Source organism: Rutidosis leptorrhynchoides, chromosome 6, assembly GCF_046630445.1.
Source record: "Rutidosis leptorrhynchoides isolate AG116_Rl617_1_P2 chromosome 6, CSIRO_AGI_Rlap_v1, whole genome shotgun sequence".
NCBI classification, from domain to species: domain Eukaryota; kingdom Viridiplantae; phylum Streptophyta; class Magnoliopsida; order Asterales; family Asteraceae; genus Rutidosis; species Rutidosis leptorrhynchoides.
In genome coordinates, this window is record NC_092338.1 from 184,720,774 (window position 1) to 184,734,371 (window position 13,598).

The following is a 13,598-nucleotide window of genomic DNA, read 5'->3' on the forward strand; positions in this document are numbered from 1 at the left end:
ACGGAGCAAGCTATCGTGTTCTAGAAACTTCTGACCGCCCAGACCTCTTTTCATGATCGCGACTGTCCTCCCTCTACAAGTTGTAACTTCCCGCGTTTTTCAGTTAAATTTATTTTTAACACTGTTTTTTTTAATAATATCTTTCGTTATTTAAAATTTGTAACTTTCGTTGACTAATGTTCTTAATATTTCCGTTATTGGATTATAACACATTCCGTTTACTCTCGCGTGTTTAAAATATCCGTTCGGTTAAATCCCGCACCCGCTTTTAAACTTGAGGGACTATTGGCGTCAAGTGGGCAAACTAGTTGACTAGGTCAACTAGTCAACCCACCACTACCACCACTCATTCACTTCCTCTTCCATTTCTCTCTTTTCTCTCTAGTTACCAAGAAACTATTTTAAACATCTTCAAAGATTCCTCATCTAAATCAATTCAAGCAAGCAAACATCAAAACAAATTACATATTCGTGATCCTCTCTTTATCCTCTTCGAATTGGTACCAATTTCACTACTTGGGGTAAGGTTTCTAAAAACTCTATATTTCTCTAAATTCGTTTTATATACTTGAAATGTTGTTAGTTAGTGTCTATGGCTCAAGTCTAACATGAATATATGTTTGGTTTGCTCGATTTGTTGTTTTTGGAGTAACTAGCATGAACTTGAAATGGGTGTGCTAAATCTTTGATTTTGGATGAGTTAATGTTGTTTAAATGTTAAAGTTCATGTATTAAAAGTGTTACTAGCATCACTAGCTTCAAATTGATGTGTAGGTTGATTTAGAAAAGCTTCATTTACAAAGTTGTTGAATTCATGATTTTGGTTAGGGTTTGATGAACTTTAAAACGGGATTTTGATGCATTGAATGCTTGTTAATGTTGTTAGTAAGTGTTTAATTGTATTGTATGTTTCATTACCTTCAAAACGATGTATTGTATGTGTAAATTGGATTCCCGAGTTAAGAAATGCATTTTGTGAACTTGAAGCCTTGATTTTGAACGTTTAATGATCATTTATTGAGTTTTTCATTGTTGATAATGATGGATTTGATTCATGAAATGTATGTAGTTGTATTCCTTGTTAAATTACCTTTCCAACGATATAAGCTACGTGTTTTGAATGTTAACGAGTCAAAAGTTATGGTTGTTTGAAGTTGAAATCGTATAAGTGAAAACTGTCCCAGAATTTGCTGATACAGCTGCAGATGCGGCGCATCTGCCTCAGATGCGGCGCATCTGAGGCAGACTGCCCATTTTAGTCAAATTTCGCTTATTTCTAAGTATGCTACACACCCCCGATCAACATGAAACTTGGACAACATGCTCATATATGATTTCTAAGCTTAGAAAAATAGTTTGGGACCCGACCCGACCCCGTTGACTTTTTCGTTGACTTTGACCAAGTTTGACTTTTAGTCAAACTTAACAAAACACTTATGCAATCGTTCTAACATGCTTTCATACTTGATTCTTGCATGAAACTTGATAACGTGACTCACATGCTACATATTCGAGTCGTAACGAGCCATAGGACTAATTGAACACATTTCGCCCGACCTTGTGTCGTAACCGGTTAATTGATACAACTTACTTGTTTAGGTCAAGGCTAAGCAACTTTCATGCACACGTTTACTTTGTGAAGTACATTTATACTCGTGCACTCGAGGTGAGATCATAGTCCCACCTTTGCAAATACTTTTATACTTTAAATCGTGGGCTGAGAAACATATACTTTATATACATTTTATACGGTTTATACTTTCATACTTTGAACACAAATACGAATACAATAGCAAAGAAACATACGAGTTAGAATGAAAATCCTCAAGTCCAATTACCATTAGTTACACTTGTAGGGTGTGAGCGAGAACTTATGTTGTGTGGCCATGCGGGTTTTACGAACCCTCATCTAAGGGATGAAACGTATTTTCGGAATATAGTGTAGGTTCTAACACTATTATGCAGAGGTAAGATTCAGTTAAGTTTTGGTAATTGGGTGCTCGTGATACATACAACATCTTTTGGGATGTATACGCTTGATATTCACTTTATACTAAATCTTATGGTTTACAAACAACATCTTTCGAGATGTATACGCTTTGATATAAACACATCTTTATAGATGTATACGCTTTGATACTAAACTTTGTGATTTAAAAACATACTTTTACAAATACATTTATGATCTCACCAACGTTTTTCGTTGACAGTTTTCTATATGTTTCTCAGGTTCATACATGGCTATTTGATACATGCTTCCGCGTACTTTCATACTTGCTTGGGGTCGAGCATACATGCATATACTCTGATAAGACAGCGTTATGGCCGTTGATAAGACAGCGTGTTGTAACGTCGTCAAAGGGACGAGGGTTACATAATGACCAACAGTCTCGAATAACCTAAAAACCACATTTCTTACCCCAATTACCGACTCCGTCACTTGTGGGAACGTTTTGTTTAATAGTTGTAGCCCGATGTTCTTTTTCTCACTTTGGTGAGAAGCGAACATTACTAACCCGTAAGCATAGCATGCTTCTTTATGTTGCATGTTAGCCGCTTTTTCTAAATCATGAAGTCCTATATTCGGATACATTGAGTCAAAATAATTTCATAACCCGTTGCGTAAAATAGCATTTGGGTTCCCCGCAATATATGCGTCAAAGTAAACACATCGTAACTTATGGGTTTCCCAATGTGATATCCCCCATCTTTCAAACGAAAGTCTCTTATAAACCAAGACATTCTTGGAACGTTCTTCGAATGTCTTACAAACTGATTTCGTCGTAAATAGTTGTGCCGAAGAATTCTGACCGACTCTAGACAAGATTTCATCAATCATGTCTCCGGGTAGGTCTCTTAAAATATTGGGTTGTCTATCCATTTTCTGTTTTTATACTGTAAAATAGACAAGAGTTAGATTCATAAAAAAAAATTCTTATTAATACAAGCAATTTTTACATATATCATAAAGCATAAGCACACTATATTACATATATTACACCACACGAATACAACTATCTTATTCCGACTCGCTCGTTTCTTCTTCTTCAGTTTTGGTTCGTTTTTCCAAGTTTTTAGGGATATATGATGTTCCCCTAATACGAGCTGTCATTTTCCACAACGGTTTAGAAAAACCTGGTGGTTTAGAGGTTCCCGGGTCATTGTTACAACTTAAGGGCTTCGGGGGTTGACGATACATATAAAGTTCATCGGGGTTGGAATTAGATTTCTCTATTTTTATGCCCTTTCCCTTATTATTTTCTTTTGCCTTTTTAAATTCAGTTGGGGTAATTTCTATAACATCATCGGAATTCTCGTCGGGATCCGATTCATCGGAGAATTGGTAATCCTCCCAATATTTTGCTTCCTTGGCGAAAACACCATTAACCATAATTAACCTTGGTCGGTTGGTTGAGGATTTTCTTCTACTTAACCGTTTTATTATTTCCCCCACTGGTTCTATTTCTTCTTCCGGTTCCGATTCTTCTTCCGGTTCCGACTCTTCTTCCGGTTCCTCTTCGGGAACTTGTGAATCAGTCCAATATATATTCGACTCTTCGTTATTATTAGGCGAGTCAATGGGATTTGTGCTAGAGGTAGACATCTATCACACAATATCAAACATGTTAAGAGATTAATATATCACATAATATATACATGTTAATAATATATAGTTTCCAACAAAAATGTTAAGCAATCATTTTTAAAGAAAACACGGTCGAAGTCCAGACTCACTAATGCATCCTAACAAACTCGATAAGATACACTAATGCAAATTTTTTGGTTCTCTAATACCAACGCTCGGATACCAACTGAAATGTCCCGTTCTTATTGATTAAAAACGTTCTATATTAATTGATTTCGTTGCGAGGTTTTGACCTCTATATGAGACATTTTTCAAAGACTGCATTCATTTTTAAAACAAACCATAACTTTTATTTCATAAATAAAGGTTTAAAAAGCTTTACGTAGATTATCAAATAATGATAATCTAAAATATCATGTTTACACACGACCATTACATAATGGTTTACAATACAAATATGTTACATCGAAATCAGTTTCTTGAATGCAGTTTTTACACAATATCATACAAACATGGACTCCAAATCTTGTCCTTATTTTAGTATGCAACAGCGGAAGCTCTTAGTATTCACCTGAGAATAAACATGCTTTAAACGTCAACAAAAATGTTGATGAGTTATAGGTTTAACCTATATATATCAAATCGTAACAATAGACCACAAGATTTCATATTTCAATACACATCCCATACATAGAGATAAAAATCATTCATATGGTGATCACCTGGTAACCGACATTAACAAGATGCATATATAAGAATATCCCCATCATTCCGGGACACCCTTCGGATATGATATAAATTTCGAAGTACTAAAGCATCCGGTACTTTGGATGGGGTTTGTTAGGCCCAATAGATCTATCATTAGGATTCGCGTCAATTAGGATGTCTGTTCCCTAATTCTTAGATTACCAGACTTAATAAAAAGGGGCATATTCGATTTCGATAATTCAACCATAGAATGTAGTTTCACGTACTTGTGTCTATTTTGTAAATCATTTATAAAACCTGCATGTATTCTCATCCCAAAAATATTAGATTTTAAAAGTGGGACTATAACTCACTTTCACAGATTTTTACTTCGTCGGAAAGTAAGATTTGGCCACTGGTTGATTCACGAACCTATAACAATATATACATATATATCAAAGTATGTTCAAAATATATTTACAACACTTTTAATATATTTTGATGTTTTAAGTTTATTAAGTCAGCTGTCCTCGTTAGTAACCTACAACTAGTTGTCTACAGTTAGATGTACAGAAATAAATCGATAAATATTATCTTGAATCAATCCACGACCCAGTGTATACGTATCTCAGTATTGATCACAACTCAAACTATATATATTTTGGAATCAACCTCAACCCTGTATAGCTAACTCCAACATTCACATATAGAGTGTCTATGGTTGTTCCGAAATATATATAGATGTGTCGACATGATAGGTCGAAACATTGTATACGTGTCTATGGTATCTCAAGATTACATAATATACAATACAAGTTGATTAAGTTATGGTTGGAATAAATTTGTTACCAATTTTCACGTAGCTAAAATGAGAAAAATTATCCAATCTTGTTTTACCCATAACTTCTTCATTTTAAATCCGTTTTGGGTGAATCAAATTGCTATGGTTTCATATTGAACTCTATTTTATGAATCTAAATAGAAAAAGTATAGGTTTATAGTCGGAAAAATAAGTTACAAGTCATTTTTGTAAAGGTAGTCATTTTAGTCGAAAGAACGACGTCTAGATGACCATTTCAGAAAACATACTTCCACTTTGAGTTTAACCATAATTTTTGGATATAGTTTCATGTTCATAATAAAAATCATTTTCCCAGAATAACAACTTTTAAATCAAAGTTTATCATAGTTTTTAATTAACTAACCCAAAACAGCCCGCGGTGTTACTACGACGGCGTAAATCCGGTTTTACGGTGTTTTTCGTGTTTCCAGGTTTTAAATCATTAAGTTAGCATATCATATAGATATAGAACATGTGATTAGTTGATTTTAAAAGTCAAGTTAGAAGGATTAACTTTTATTTGTGAACAAGTTTAGAATTAACTAAACTATGTTCTAGTGATTACAAGTTTAAACCTTCGAATAAGATAGTTTTATATGTATGAATTGAATGATGTTATGAACATCATTACTACCTCAAGTTCCTTGGATAAACCTACTGGAAACGAGAAAAATAGATCTAGCTTCAAAGGATCCTTGGATGGCTTGAAAGTTCTTGAAGCAGAATCATGACACGAAAATAATTTCAAGTAAGATTTCCACTCGAAATAAGATTGTTATAGTTATAGAAATTGAATTAAAGTTTGAATATGATTATTACCTTGTATTAGAAAGATAACCTATTGTAAGTAACAAAGGTTTCTTGATCTTGGATGATTACTTGGAATGGATTTAGAAAACTTGGAAGTAAACTTGCAATCTTGGAAGTATTCTTGATTTTATGAAACTAGAACTTTTGGAATTTATGAAGAACACTTAGAACTTGAAGATAGAACTTGAGAGAGATCAATTAGATGAAGAAAATTGAAGAATGAAAGTTTTTGTAGGTGTTTTTGATCGTTGGTGTATGGATTAGATATAAAGGATATGTAATTTTGTTTTCATGTAAATAAGTCATGAATGATTACTCATATTTTTGTAATTTTATGAGATATTTCATGCTAGTTGCCAAATGATGGTTCCCAAATGTGTTAGGTGACTCACATGGGCTGATAAGAGCTGATCATTGAAGTGTATATACCAATAGTACATACATCTAAAAGCTGTGTATTGTACAAGTACGAATACGGGTGCATACGAGTAGAATTGTTGATGAAACTGAACGAGGATGTAATTGTAAGCATTTTTGTTAAGTAGAAGTATTTTGATAAGTGTCTTGAAGTCTTTCAAAAGTGTATGAATACATATTAAAACACTACATGTATATACATTTTAACTGAGTCGTTAAGTCATCGTTAGTCGTTACATGTAAATGTTGTTTTGAAACCTTTAGGTTAACGATCTTGTTGAATGTTGTTAACCCATTGTTTATTATAACAAATGAGATGTTAAATTATTATATTATCATGATATTATGATATATAATATATCTTAGTATGATATATATACAGTTAAATGTCGTTACAACGATAATCGTTACATATATGTCTCGTTTCAAAATCATTAAGTTAGTAGTCTTATTTTTACATATGTATTTCATTGTTAATACACTTAATAATATATTTACTTATCATTTAACATAATTAACCAAGTGTATCAATATCTTAATATGATTCATATGTACCTAGTAAGACGTTGTTATAACGATAATCGTTATATATATCATTTTCGAGTTTCTTAAATTAATAGTCTCATTTTTATGCATATAACTCATTGTTAAAATACCTAATGAGATACATACTTATAATAAAATCATGTTAACTATATATATAACCATATATATGTCATCGTATAGTTTTTACAAGTTTTAACGTTCGTGAATCACCGGTCAACTTGGGTGGTCAATTGTCTATATGAAACCTATTTCAATTAATCAAGTCTTAACAAGTTTGATTGCTTAACATGTTGGAAACACTTAATCATGTAAATAACAATTTCATTTAGTATATATATATATAAACATGGAAAAGTTCGGGTCACTACAGTACCTACCCGTTAAATAAATTTCGTCCCGAAATTTTAAGAAGTTGGAGGTGTTGACGTATCTTCTGGAAATAAATGCGGGTATTTCTTATTTATCTGATCTTCACGCTCCCAGGTGAACTCGGGTCCTCTACGAGCATTCCATCGAACCTTAATAATCGGTATCTTGTTTTGTTTAAGTCTCTTAACCTCACGATCCATTATTTCGACGGGTTCTTCAATGAATTGAAGTTTTTCATTGATTTAGATTTCGTCCAACGGAATAGTGAGATCTTCTTTAGAAAAACATTTCTTCAAATTTGAGACGTGGAAAGTGTTATGTACAGCCGCGAGTTGTTGAGGTAGCTCCAGTTGGTAAGCTACTGGTCCGACACGATCTATAATCTTGAATGGTCCAATGTACCTTGGATTTAGTTTTCCCCGTTTACAAAATCAAACAACGCCTTTCCAAGGTGAAACCTTAAGCATGACCATTTTTTCAATTTCAAACTCTATATCTTTTCTTTTACTGTCCGCGTAGCTCTTTTTTCGACTCTGGGCGGTTTTCAATCTTTGTTGAATTTGGATGATTTTCTCGGTAGTTTCTTGTATTATCTCCGGACCCGTAATCTGTCTATCCCCCACTTCACTCCAACAAATCGGAGACCTGCACTTTCTACTATAAAGTGCTTCAAACGGCGCCATCTCAATGCTTGAATGGTAGCTGTTGTTGTAAGAAAATTCTGCTAATGGTAGATGTCGATCCCAACTGTTTCCGAAATCAATAACACAAGCTCGTAGCATGTCTTCAAGCGTTTGTATCGTCCTTTCACTCTGCCCATTAGTTTGTGGATGATAGGCAGTACTCATATCTAGACGAGTTCCCAATGCTTGCTGTAATGTCTGCCAGAATCTTGAAATAAATCTGCCATCCCTATCAGAGATAATAGAGATTGGTATTCCATGTCTGGAGACGACTTCCTTCAAATACAGTCGTGCTAACTTCTCCATCTTGTCATCTTCTCTTATTGGCAGGAAGTGTGCTGACTTGGTGAGACGATCAACTATTACCCAAATAGTATCATAACCACTTGCAGTCCTTGGCAATTTAGTAATGAAATCCATGGTAATGTTTTCCCATTTCCATTCCGGGATTTCAGGTTGTTGTAGTAGACCTGATGGTTTCTGATGTTCAGCTTTGACCTTAGAACATGTCAAACATTCTCCTACATATTTAGCAATATCGGCTTTCATACCTGGCCACCAAAAATGTTTCTTAAGATCCTTGTACATCTTTCCCGTTCCAGGATGTATTGAGTATCTGGTTTTATGAGCTTCTCTAAGTACCATTTCTCTCATATCTCCAAATTTTGGTACCCAAATTCTTTCAGCCCTATACCGGGTTCCGTCTTCCCGAATATTAAGATGCTTCTCCGATCCTTTGGGTGTTTCATCCTTTAAATTTCCCTCTTTTAAAACTCCTTGTTGCGCCTCCTTTATTTGAGTAGTAAGGTTAGTGTGAATCATTATATTCATAGATTTTACTTGAATGGGTTCTCTGTCCTTTCTGCTCAAGGCGTCGGCTACCACATTTGCCTTCCCCGGGTGGTAACGAATCTCAAAATCGTAATCATTCAACAATTCAATCCACCTACGCTGCCTCATATTCAGTTGTTTCTGATTAAATATGTGTTGAAGACTTTTGTGGTCGGTATATATAATACTTTTGACCCCATATAAGTAGTGCCTCCAAGTCTTTAATGCAAAAACAACCGCGCCTAATTCCAAATCATGCGTCGTATAATTTTGCTCGTGAATCTTCAATTGTCTAGACGCATAAGCAATCACCTTCGTCCGTTGCATTAATACACAACCGAGACCTTGCTTTGATGCGTCACAATAAATCACAAAATCATCATTCCCTTCAGGCAATGACAATATAGGTGCCGTAGTTAGCTTTTTCTTCAATAATTGAAACGCCTTCTCTTGTTCATCCTTCCATTCAAATTTCTTCCCTTTATGCGTTAATGCAGTCAAGGGTTTTGCTATTTTGGAGAAATCTTGGATGAATCTTCTGTAGTAACCAGCCAATCCTAAAAATTGACGTATATGCTTCGGAGTTTTTGGGGTTTCCCACTTTTCAACGATTTCGATCTTTGCCGGGTCCACCTGGATACCTTCTTTGTTCACTATGTGACCGAGGAATTGAACTTCTTCCAACCAAAATGCACACTTTAAAAACTTAGCGTACAATTTTTCTTTCCTCAATACTTCTAGCACTTTTCTCAAATGTTCTTCGTGCTCTTGATCATTCTTTGAGTAAATAAGTATGTCATCGATGAAAACAATGACAAACTTGTCAAGATATGGCCCACACACTCGGTTCATAAGGTCCATGAACACAGCTGGTGCGTTAGTCAATCCAAACGGCATAACCATAAACTCGTAATGACCATAACGCGTCCTAAAAGCAGTTTTTGGAATATCATCCTCCTTTACTCGCATTTGATGATATCCAGAACGTAAATCGATCTTTGAATAAACCGACGAGCCTTGTAGTTGATCAAATAAGTCGTCAATTCTCGGCAGTGGATAACGGTTTTTGATGGTAAGTTTGTTCAACTCTCTGTAGTCAATACACAACGTAAATGTACCATCCTTCTTCTTGACAAACAAAACAGGAGCTCCCCATGGTGATGTGCTTGGTCGAATGAAACCACGTTCTAATAGTTCTTGCAGTTAGCTTTGCAGTTCTTTCATCTCGCTGGGTGCGAGTCTATAAGGAGCACGAGCTATTGGTGCAGCTCCTGGTACAAGATCTATTTGAAATTCAACAGATCGATGTGGAGGTAGTCCCGGTAATTCTTTCGGAAATACATCGAGAAATTCTTTTGCGACGGGAACATCATTGATGCTCTTTTCTTCAGTTTGTACTTTCTCGACGTGTGCTAGAATAGCATAGCAACCTTTTCTTATTAGTTTTTGTGCCTTCAAATTACTAATAAGATGTAGCTTCATGTTGCCCTTTTCTCCGTACACCATTAAGGGTTCTCCTTCTTCTCGTACAATGCGAATTGCATTTTTATAACATACGATCTCTGCTTTCACCTTCTTCAGCAAGTCCATGCCAACTATTACATCAAAACTCCCTAACTCTACTGGTATCAAATCAATCTTAAATATTTCGTTACCCAGTTTAATATCTCGATTCCGGCATATATTATCTGCTAAAATTAATTTACCGTTTGCTAATTCGAGTAAAAATTTACTATCCAACGGCGTCAATGGACAACTTAATTTAGCACAAAAATCTCTACTCATATAGCTTCTATCCGCACCCGAATCAAATAAAACGTAAGCATATTTATTGTCAATAAGAAATGTATCCGTAACAAGCTCCGGGTCTTCCTGTGCCTCTACCGCATTAATATTGAAAACTCTTCCGCGGCCTTGTCCATACGTGTTCTCCTGTTTCGGGCAATTTCTAATAATGTGGCCTGGTTTTCCACATTTATAACAAACTACATTGGCATAACTTGCTCCGACACTACTTGCTCCGCCATTACTCGTTCCAACACCATTTGTTCCTTTCGTTCTGTTAACCCCTGGTCCGTAGACCTCACACTTCGCCGCGCTATGACCATTTGTTTTACACTTGTTGAAAAATTTGGTGCAGAACCCCGAGTGATACTTTTCACACCTTTGGCATAGCTGCTTCTGATTGTTGTTGTTGTTGTGGTTGTTATTGTTGTTGGGATGATTGTTGTAGTGCTGTTGTTGTTATTGTTGTTGTTGTTGGGCCGTTTGTTGTAGTTGCGATTGATGTTGCGATTGTTGGGATAATTGTTGCAATTATTATTGTAATTGCTGTTGTTGTTGTATTGGTGATTCTTATCACCGTTTTCCTCCCACTTTCTTTTGACTTGCTTCACATTGGCCTCTTCAGCCGTCTGTTCTTTAATTCTTTCCTCAATCTGGTTCACTAGTTTGTGAGCCATTCTACATGCCTGTTGTATGGAGGCGGGCTCGTGTGAACTTATATCTTCTTGGATTCTTTCCGGTAATCCTTTCACAAACGCGTCGATCTTCTCTTCCTCATCTTCGAACGCTCCCGGACACAATAGGTATAATTCTGTGAATCGTCTTTCGTACGTGGTAATATCAAATCCTTGGGTTCGTAACCCTCTAAGTTCTGTTTTGAGCTTATTGACCTCGGTTCTGGGACGGTACTTCTCGTTCATCAAGTGGTTGAATGCTGACCACGGTAGTGCGTACGCATCATCTTGTCCCACTTGCTCTAGATAGGTATTCCACCATGTTAATGCAGAACCTGTGAAGGTATGCGTAGCGTACTTCACTTTGTCCTCTTCAGTACACTTACTTATGGCAAACACCGATTCGACCTTCTCGGTCCACCGTTTCAATCCGATCGGTCCTTCGGTTCCATCAAATTCCAAAGGTTTGCAGGCAGTGAATTCTTTGTAGGTGCATCCTACACGATTTCCTGTACTGCTAGATCCAAGGTTATTGTTGGTATGTAGCGCAGCCTGTACTGCGGCTATGTTTGAATCTAGAAAAGTACGGAATTCCTCTTCATTCATATTCACGGTGTGTCAAGTCGTCGGTGCCATTTTCTTCAAAATAGTCAATTGGAACAAGTTAATCATACAGAATATTAAGAGTAGTTAATAGTATTTCGTAGCATAATATGAACTCATTTATAAAAGCTTTTTCTTCACATTAGCGTTTTATAAGTTTAAATTCGGGTAGTACCTACCCGTTAAGTTCATACTTAGTAGCTAATATACAATTCAACAACTACAATTCTATATGAAAAACTGATTATAATAATATTTCGCGTTCAAACTTTTATACAATATTTTACAAACTTACAATACCGCTTATTTTACATAAAGCATGAAATATAGCACACAATAACTTTGATACAAGATAGTTGTGAAGATAATTCTAGCTAGTACACAAGTCGTTCAGCAAAGGCAATAAAGACACGTAATTCATACGTCCAGAAACAAGTCATGCATTCTGGTTTTACTAGGACTACTTCCCATCCTTGGTCTTGTGGAACATAACCATTATGGCCATTGATAAGACAGCGTGTTGTAACGTCGTCAAAGGGACGAGGGTTACATAATGACCAACAGTCTCGTAATAACCTAAAAACCTCATTTCTTACCCCAATTACCGACTCCGTCACTTGTGGGAACATTTTGTTTAATAGTTGTAGCCTGATGTTCTTTTTCTCACTTTGGTGAGAAGCGAACATTACTAACCCGTAAGCATAGCATGCTTCTTTATGTTGCATGTTAGCCGCTTTTTCTAAATCATGAAGTCCTATATTCGGATACATTGAGTCAAAATAATTTCTTAACCCGTTGCGTAAAATAGCATTTGGGTTCCCCGCAATATATGCGTCAAAGTAAACACATCATAACTTATGGGTTTCCCAATGTGATATCCCCATCTTTCAAACGAAAGTCTCTTATAAACCAAGACATTCTTGGAACGTTCTTCGAATGTCTTACAAACTGATTTCGCCGTAAATAGTTGTGCCGAAGAATTCTGACCGACTCTAGACAAGATTTCATCAATCATGTCTCCGGGTAGGTCTCTTAAAATATTGGGTTGTCTATCCATTTTGTGTTTTTATACTGTAAAATAGACAAGAGTTAGATTCATAAAAAAAAAAATACTTATTAATACAAGCAATTTTTACATATATCATAAAGCATAAGCACACTATATTACATATATTGCACCACACGAATACAACTATCTTATTCCGACTCGCTCGTTTCTTCTTCTTCGGTTTTGGTTCGTTTTGCCAAGTTTCTAGGGATATATGATGTTCCCCTAATACGAGCTGTCATTTTCCACAACGGTTTAGAAAAACCTGTTGGTTTAGAGGTTCCCGGGTCATTGTTACAACTTAAGGGCTTCGGGGGTTGACGATACATATAAAGTTCATCGGGGTTGGAATTAGATTTCTCTATTTTTATGCCCTTTCCCTTATTATTTTCTTTTGCCTTTTTAAATTCAGTTGGGGTAATTTCTATAACATCATCGGAATTCTCGTCGGGATCCGATTCATCGGAGAATTGGTAATCCTCCCAATATTTTGCTTCCTTGGCGGAAACACCATTGACCATAATTAACCTTGATCGGTTGGTTGAGGATTTTCTTCTACTTAACCGTTTTATTATTTCCCCCACTGGTTCTATTTCTTCTTCCGGTTCCGATTCTTCTTCCGGTTCCGACTCTTCTTCCGGTTCCTCTTCGGGAACTTGTGAATCAGTCCAATATATATTCGACTCTTCGTTATTATTAGGTGAGTCAAAGGGATTTG